At 34.8% G+C, this 9,949-nt stretch overlaps 2 pseudogenes; both read left to right on the top strand.

The window, feature by feature from the left end:
- On the top strand, positions 2,895-4,019 carry LOC18770975 (annotated as a pseudogene).
- On the top strand, positions 4,621-6,005 carry LOC18771525 (annotated as a pseudogene).

The following is a 9,949-nucleotide window of genomic DNA, read 5'->3' as shown; positions in this document are numbered from 1 at the left end:
AAACGACATGGGAAGGAATCTCTCCCTATCTCTTTCTCTCTCTTTACCCAACCATCTCACCTATATCCCACCCACACCTATCCCCCTACCCAGCCGCACCAACCATTGCCCCCCTCTCTTTCTTCCAAATCGCTCCCTCTCCTCCTCCTTTCTTCAACAACCATGAAAATAATTAAAAGAAAAAAACATGCAAGTCATCATCTCCCCTTCATATCTCCCTCCTCCTCCTTCCCCTCCAAATTCCACTCCCCCCTCCCCCCTTTGATCTCTCTCTCTTCCCAGCTCTCTCTCTCTCTCTCTCCCCCCAGCTCTCTCCCATCTCTATCTCTCTATCTCTCTCTCTGCACTATTTCTCTCACTTTCTCATTTGTTGAAGAACACAAACACCATAGCAGAATGAACGAAAAAAAAGGACAAAAAGGAGATGACTGCGGCACCAGAGAGAACATAGAAGACCAACACAACAATGGCCTGCTCCCCCCTCTTGATTTTTCTCTCTTCACAGCTCTCTCTCTCTCTCTCTCTCTCCCCCCAACTCTCTCCCATCTCTATCTCTCTCTCTACATTCTTTCTCTCACTTTCTCATTTGTTGAAGAACACAAACACCATAGCAGAATGAACAAAAAAAAAGGACAAAAATGAGATGACTGCGGCACCAAAGAGAACATAAGAGACCAACACAACAATGGCAGTCTACAAGTGCATACAATTTAAAAACCCAAAATTGGCTCATACAACTTTGACTCCAAAACAATCGTGCCCCATCCCAAGATCTGCTCGGGTCAACCCCAGAAAATCAGATCTTGACCCCACCCCGACGCTATCGACTTCTTCATTTTGGAAAATTTTGATTTGGGGGTTTTTGGGGGCAAGCTCAATCCATTGTCGTGCTGAGTGGTTGAAGGTGCTGGGTGGGGTTGGGTTTGCGGAAAAGGATAGTATGGTGGTGGGTTAGGTTGGGTTTGTGAAAAGAGATGGTGGAGTGATGGTGGCTGTAGATGGGTGTGGGTTGGGTTTGGGGTGCATAGATGAGAGGATTGGAAGAAGGTTTTTGAGTTGTTCTTTTAAGTTAATTTTTAATTTTTAGTTATTAAAATATTTAATTATTTTTTAATCTATGTGGAGGTGGCCTCCACTTGCCACATCACCCACTCAATTGGTGTAATGATCCATGTTTATGAAATTACCAATAAGCCCATGCCACGTCATCAGTTTTAACAGAGTTTTGGATGAAGTTGACGGCAGAGGGCAAAGTGGGTCACCAAACCACAGTGAAGCGGGGTAAGTGGGCCACTTTAAGTTTGGGGGGCAAAGTGAGATTTGACCGTAGTTTCAAGAGGCATTGGTGTAAATAAGCTAATATTTTATTATATAGATCTATTATTATTATTATTTTTAAATTTTCTGGTTGTTCCTATTATGCCTCTAGAGTATAAATCTTGTACAATAATTACAAGATTTTATTATGATTTTAGTATAGGGATATACATAGGTTAATAAATCACATAATTTATTATTTTAATAGTTGTTCAAGCATTCGGCTCTGCATTCCTTGAGATTCATACTTTTGTTCACCCAAGAATGCATAGTATCTGACAATTTCAAGCCAACGAACTTGAGAAATCCATCTTAATTTGTTTTCTGACAGCTTAAGGGTTTATTGCGCACACATTATAGAGACGAGTCCACCAAATTCCATTTTTCTTGAGACTGGGGGTGTATTCAATTAGGATTTTAAAAGACTATTTTGGGATAAATAAGTCTTGTGGTATTCAATTAAGACTTTTCAATAATCTAAACAAGTCTTGTGGTATTCAATAAGGACTATTAGGATTTTTTAAAGAGGGTGTCCAAATCTAGTGGTATTCAATCAAGACTTTAAACAAGTAACAAAAAGTCTTTTGATATTCAAAAACTTGCTAATTTCGAAGGATTTTTTTTTAAAGAAGGAATTTGTGTGACTTTTAAGTGGGAGATATAAATACCAAACCCTAAAAAAAATCTCACCATAACCCATCAGACTTTTCACGTGAGATTTTTTTTTCTCTGCGAGAGAAGATGAACAGTTCTTCGTGAATAAGGTATTGCTTCCTTCTCGTGCTATGTCTTCTTGCGTTTATTGTATGTGTCAAATATATGCCATGCTTGTATATGGTTTGTGCTATGTCTTCTTGCGTTTATTGTCTGTAACAATTGGCATCTTTTTATTTTTATGTACAAAACAGAAAATTTGTTTATATGTGGCGTCTTGTTTTTGTCTTTGTTTTTTTCTTTGCTGGTAAATTTTTGTATTCGTTTTCTATAACTTTATCGAGGACCAAGAGATTGACTTTATAGACTTCTACTTCCATTAACCATACTGACGTCTTGCCATGGCTGCAACTAATACATAAAGGGACTTCTACTTCCATTAACCATGCTGACATCTTGCCATGGCTGACTTTATATATTAGGTTTGATACATGTGTGGACACACACCTTCCAGAACTCCCTTTCATTCTTGGTATCCAACTAATATATATAATAGTTTGTATTTCTTCAATGACTTTAATAATAAAATAGCACTCAAGAATGAAATAAAATAAACAGTTAGTTGAAATCAATATGCTTATTATTGTTGTACCTGGAAGCAATTTTTTTCGTTTAGGAATATAACAACAGTTCAAAAAATTGATAACAACAGTTTTCGTTTATGGATATAACACCCGACACACATACACATGGACAATTATTATTTATCAACTGATTTGCCATTAATGTTTATCAAAGTTAGAAAGGAAATAGAAAATAGGAAACATGAGTGAAATTCTTTTCTTTTGTTTTCTTGTTTGGAATGATATGTATTCTTGTGAAATAACTAATAAATTTCTTACATATGCTGTAGTAGTAATTTAATGGGGGATTCACAACAAGAAAATAACAAAGGAAAGGGCAAAGAGAAAGAGAACTATGAATCTTGGACCATGGACGATACCAATGAGTTGTTGCATCTCTTGGTGGATGCTATCAATAGTGGATTGCGTGATGCTAATGGATCACTTAGCAAGCAAAATGTAGAAAGAGTGATACTTCCTCGTCTTAATGCGAAAATTAGGTTCCCTAAAACTTATAATCATTATTTGAGTCGAATGAAGTGGTTTAAGAAGCAATATAACAAGATGTCGACGCTTATGCGTAACAACTCTGGCTTTGGGTAGGACCCAATTGCAAAGACGTTCACTACTAGTGAGGAAGTATGGAAAGATTACTTGAAGGCGAGCTTAGTTGATAATCTTTTAAATATATTAATAGCTTACTAGTTTAGTACATTATGTTATTTGCAATATATTAACAATGAATAATTTGTTCTTTGCTAGTCCCACCCAAGTCACAGTAAACTTAAAGAAAAAAGTGTAGTTGATTATGAGGATTTGAAGATTGTCGTTGGGAGTGGAACTGCTACTGGGAATGGTTCCACTGCATTAGGCGCTGATGATACCGATGCAACAACTTATGGTGAAGAAAATAGAGATTTTGGGATGGAAGACTTTTCATATGATCCTAACAATGATGCGTTCATAGCACCAAATCACTATGAACCATCCTACCAGCCTCCATTACCCCGCCAATGCAGTCCACCATCTCATTCCCCTTTAGGTTCGGAGGTTCCCACTAAAAAATCAAGCCGCAATAAGCGAAATAGATCCGAGTATGAAGGGAGTTCTAGATCAGTTGGGACCAACAATCAAGCCAAAGTTCTAGAAAATCTTTCTATTGGCATTGAGACTACTTCTACCAATTTTGAAAAAATATCTAACCTAATGGAGAAAAGAGAGAGAGATAGAGAGCTCAATGAAATAGAGAAAAGAGAAAGAGAGAGAAAAAGTAATATTTGGGATGCTATAAAAGAGATTCCAAATTTGGATGACAATACTCATTACATGGCAGGTGATTTGCTTAATACTAAAGCAAAAAAGGACTTGTTCTTGAAGATGTCATTGGAAGAGCACTCATCTTGGATAAACTTCAAGTTAGGATGATTAATATTTTGATCATCTTGGGTTTTGTTGAACTTTTTTTTTTGGTGCTTTTTTGGTTGTACTTTGATTGAAGTGTTTGGTTTATAATTTGGTTGAACTATTGTTATTGTAATTTGATTAAACTATTTTGGTTGTACTATGGATATGTCTTTAATGATTTAATGGTCAGCGTTTATTTGAATCAGTCCCTTTTATTTGCCTAATGTTCTTGGTCTTGATAATTTGTTTCTTGTGATAATTCTTCATATGGGATTCTCTTGCTCAATTCTTATCCTTCCAGATTGATTTTCTTAGCCCATATGGACGGTTTCTTGTGATTATTCTTCATACATATTATAATTTTTTTGGTAAAGAGAAAGACAGCTTTTAGTTTTTTTCACTTATATATTATAGTTTTTTTCACATATATAAAGAGAAAGACAGCTTTTAGTAAACATGGACAGCTTTTAGGTTTTTTTTTTACAGCTTTTATTTTCTTCTTTTTATTGTTTTGCAGTCTCGTATATTTTTATATATACGTATAATGTCACAACCGAGCATGTATGAAGGTAATGACATGGAGGAAGAAGAAATTGATGATGAAGAAATAGGTGAAGACGAAATGGATGACGAAGATATGAATGATGAAGAAATAGATGAAGAATTTTATGAAGCCATGTACATATCTGTTATGGCAATTTATGCATTAATGCATGTGCTAAATCAGTTTCTGATTATGATGCGTGGTGAACATATTGAACGTACATTAACCAGACGGCGAATTACTAGCATTGGATATGACTATATTCATCAAGCATTGAACAATGATCCTGCAATCTTCCAACAAGTATATAGAATGTATCCAGATGTATTCCGGAAATTATGCACAATTCTTAGAGGAAAAACACTTTTGGAGGATACAAGAATTATTTGTGTTGAAGAAATGCTTGTATTGTTCCTACAAATCGTCGGCCAAAATTTGCCGCAAGTAAAAATTTTCACAAGATTTTGAAGGCCTTGAATTCAATAGCATCTGATTTGATGGCTAAACCAGGACCGACTGTGCCCGCTAAAATAAGGGAAAGCACAAGGTTTTACCCTTATTTCAAGGTATGTGATAATTATCTAATTATAATTGTCATTATTATAATATGTACTTTTCATAATATGGTTATTGTTATATATGAATAATTTTAGGATTGCTTGGAGCTATTGATGGTACACATATACCAGCAATGGTGAGGGGACGGGATGCAAGCAGTTACCGTAATCGTCATGGAAAGATATCACAAAATGTATTAGCAGCTTGTAACTTTTGATTTGGAATTCATGTATGTTCTTAGCGAGTGGGAGGGTTCAGCTAATGATTCCAAGCTACTAAATGATGCTTTATCAAGGAGGAATGGACTTAAAGTGGCCCAAGGTAAGTACTTATTTTTTAAATGATAAATATGTTTTATTTATTTATAACTTTTCATACTAATTTTATATGTATTGTATAGATAATTAGGTAAACATTTCCTAGTGGATTGTGGATTTCCTAATCGACGCCAATTTTTAGCTCCATTTCGAGGTGTGCGATATCATCTCCAAGATTTTACAGGTCATGGTAATGACCCTCAAAATGGAAATGAATTATTCAATCTTCGCCATGCATCCTTGAGGAATGTGGTCGAGAGGATATTTGGCATTTTTAAATCGCGGTTTACAATTTTTAAGTCAACGCCTCCATTTCTATTTAAGACACAAGCAGAGCTTGTGTTAGTATGTGTAGCACTACATAACTTTCTTCGCAAAGAGTGTCGTTCTGATGAATTTCCAATTGAAACAATAGGTGAATCTTCATCTCCAGTACTACCAGTTAATGAAGAAGATAATTTTGAACCTATTGTTCAAACCCAAGAGCAGCAACAAGAAGATGCTAATGCGTGGAGGGCTAACATAGCTTTAGATATATGGAGAAATGCTATTTAGGAGGACATGAAGCTACATCAAATTGGCTATTAAAAGATTGGGAAAATTGTATTGGGTTTTACTTTTCTTTATTAAAATTATCATTTCTTTGTTATTGAATAATTTGGTTGAACTATTATACTATTACCATTGCTCATCATCTAATAAGTTGGTTGGTTAGCATCATAAAAGTAAAAAATTCATGTGGTCCTTTCAAATTTTATAAATTCTTATGATATAAATCTTTTAAAATCCAAACATAAAAAATCTTTAAAAAAAAATCGTATAAGTCATTATATTCCTAAATAGTCTTTTAAAATCCACAAGACTTATTTATCCCAAAATAGTCTTTTAAAATCCTAATTGAATACACCCCCGGCTTAAATCCTTTTAGACATTGACAGACTGAATTCTTAGCAATACAATTTCCATTCACTCCAGAGAAGCCATAATGATCACACACATCTCTAGGTCTTGATAAATGGGCACTCCAAGCTCGATCTTCTTTCTTCCAATGAAATCGAATACAGGAATGGATATGAATATCCATATCCATATCCATCCTATTGCGTAGGTAAAGTAACATATGTATGTTTTTCTATGCTCTCAACTTGGTATATAGTAGGTGTTTTAGTTTATGCATATGAGTTTATGTAGCAATTTTTATTCTTTTTCATTCTATAGTAGAGGTATATTATGTACTATTGTAGATATATTATTCTATGATGTAGGTATATTGTCATATTGCATATTGCATAGGTATATATATGTGTGTTTTTTCATATTTACGACAATGTGTAATAGTATTTTATGTACATTTTTTGTATAGTAACATACAATTTTATTTGTCTATTTTTGTATCTGACTTATAAGTAATATTCTAATTTATGTTCTTAACTTATAGGTAGTCTTCTAATTTATATTCCTAACTTATAGGTAACACGATTTATTACTAAGTTTTTTTCGTTACTAATAATAACAAAAAATGTGTCTTTACTTTTCATTGATTAAATTGTATTTTATTCTTATATTAGGTAAATATTATAAAGGAAATAATTCAAAATTTAAATTTTCAATGTGTTTTCCTTATTTACCTCAAAGGATAAAATCGATACAACAAAAAAATTCATAAATGTCAAAGGACTTACATCCAAAACTAAAAACGCGTAGACTAAACATAATGACAACTAATTGTTTTGAACTTAGATCTAAGCAGCCCAAAGAAAAATAATTTAAGTTGATGTTCATGAATATAGTATTTATACTATAAAATATAAACTATTGAGGATTTCTGTCCTTATTACTAAACTATTATATGGGAGTAACAATTTTCTTTTTCTTTTTTTTTCCTTCAACCTTGTATTCCAATCTTAGATTTAATATTAAATTTTAAAAACAGTAGAAATTAAAAATAATAATAGTTACTTTCTTTGTTGTTTATTCTCTCTTCGTTACTCTAAGAGCATTTCCACCAGTTAGCTCCTTGCCATGGCAAGGGGAGCCCTAGGGCAGCTACTATTCACGTGAATAGTGGCTGCCCTAGGCCCCCTCAGCAAAGTGTGTTTCCAGCAATTTAGGCTTGCCATGGCAAATACTATTCATTTTTTTTGTTTTTTTTTTTCACAACTTTGTTTACTTAAACAATTAATTTGGATAATATTTTCGGATAAGATTTTTGGATTCCTACATGTCAATACTATTCATATTGGATAAGATTTTTGGTTTCAAATTTCAGATAAATTTCAAAATTCAAATTTCAGATAAATTCAAAATGTCAAATTTCAGATACATTTCAAAATTCAAATTTCAGATAAATTTCAAATTTCAAATTTCATTTGAATTTAAAATTTCAGATAAGATTTTCACCCTCTAAGATTGCGCCGCGTGTCATATCTATCTGTCTAAATTTTTCTATAAAACCAGAGGTTCAGCTCATACCTTTCACACCAGTTCTTCTCTACATTTCCATTTCTCATATTTTAGATTTCATTCTCTATTCTCAATGGCAGACATGCAAGAGGTTTTGGAGAGGCAAGAGCGAGAAACTAGAGAAAGAATGCGTAGACGAGCTGCAAGCAAAAGGGCGCAGAGAGAACTAGATGAGCAACTTGGCAGCAGTTACTTTGCTGGAGGAAGAAAACCAGAGTCGTCGTGGTTCACGAGAAGGCCGTGGCCCGAATGTGGATAGACATAGACATTCTCGGGGTAAGAATCTTATGGAAGATTATTTTATCCCACAATCTCTGTACTCTGATGTTTATTTTCGAGGGAGATATAGAATGCAACCCCATTTGTTCAATAAAGTCATGCATGATATTTGCAATTATGATGAATATTTTGTTCAAAAGAGAAATTGTGCTGGAAATTTGGGACTTCTTCCAGAGCAAAAGTTCACAGCTGTGATACGAATGTTGGCGTATGGGTCATCTGCTGATCAGGTGGATGAGATTGCCCGGATGGGGAAGTCCACTGTTTTGGAGAGCTTGGTGCGATTTTGTGATGCAGTGGAAACTCTGTACACCAGAGACTACCTACGCAGACCTACGCCCATGGACCTGCAACGGCTTCTCCAAAAAGCTGAGTCTCGAGGATTTCCTGGCATGATTGGTAGCATTGACTGCATGCACTGACAGTGGAAAAATTGTCCAACTACTTGGCAAGGGGATTACGGAAATAGAAAATGGCAAAAAAGTATCATCCTGGAAGCAGTTGCTGGTTTTGATACATGGGTTTGGCACTCCTTCTTCGGAGTTGCCGGATCTCAAAACGATTTGAATGTCCTAGGTCAATCCCCGGTGTTCAATGATGTTTTGAGAGGTGAAGCCCCAAATATCACATATGAAATCAACAGTACCATCTACCAGAACGGGTATTATCTAGCTGATGGCATCTACCCGAGGTGGACAACATTTGTGAAAACAATTCCACATCCCCGATCCCATAAGCAAAAATTTTTTGCTCGCTATTAAGAGGGGTATAGAAAAGATGTTGAGAGGTGCTTCGGTATCTTTCAAGCCCGGTGGGCTATTATCAAGGGCGCAGCACGTCTATTTGACGAGGAGGTGCTTAGGAGTATAATGATGACTTGTATCATCCTCCATAACATGATTGTAGAAGATGAATATGATTACGATGCTGATGAAGTGTATGAACCAAATCCCATGGACACAGCCCTAACACGAATTTATGAAACACCAGTGGGTCCAAATGGAGAACCAGTGCAGCATGAACCGTTGGTTAGAGACGGTAGTTTCATGCCCCGTATGATTGATCGCTACACGGAGATGCAATCGTCGTATATTCATGAACGCCGTCAAGTTGACTTGATGGAGCATTTATGGGCGGTGAAAGGCAATGAAGGTGAATGAAGTGAAGTGAAGATGTTTTTTTAATTTATTATGTTTATGTTGTATTTTTAGTTATGCTTTGTTTTTTTTTTTATGCTTTATTTATTTTTAGTTGTGGGTTGTTTATTTTTTATGCTTTGGTTGTGGGTTGTTTATTTTTTATGCTTTGGTTGTGGTTTGTTTATTTTTTATGCTTTAGTTGTGGTTTGTTTTTTATGTATAGAATGTTTTGAATAAAAAGGATTTTTGTTGAATATTTTCTTTATTCACTAAAAGAAAAGCAATACAACTAATAAAATAAAATACATGAATTAAACAAAACAAAAAATACAATGAAATCAAAGGCAAGTAAACTAAGACATGAAAGGCAAGCAAACTATTTTAATGATTTTCATCATTTAACCAATCCGTATTGCTAGGTCCATCGTCACGAAAAAGTCTTCGTCTCATAACATCCCTTCGTTCTAACTTCCAAAATTGTTTTGTTTCAGGGGACATATGGCTTGTATTTATGGCCATGGTTTCCCGATCTTTTTTTTCAATGTTTTGTTCGCGTATATACTCCCTTTCTTTGCGTACATACTCCCTTTCTTTTGCATATTCTAGTTGAATAGCCATATCGTGCTCTTGTTGTTTCAAGTCCATTTCAAT

Source organism: Prunus persica, chromosome G7 (assembly GCF_000346465.2).
Source record: "Prunus persica cultivar Lovell chromosome G7, Prunus_persica_NCBIv2, whole genome shotgun sequence".
NCBI classification, from domain to species: Eukaryota; Viridiplantae; Streptophyta; class Magnoliopsida; order Rosales; family Rosaceae; genus Prunus; species Prunus persica.
Note: the sequence above shows the minus strand (reverse complement) of the source record. Positions and strands in the feature narration are given on the sequence as shown.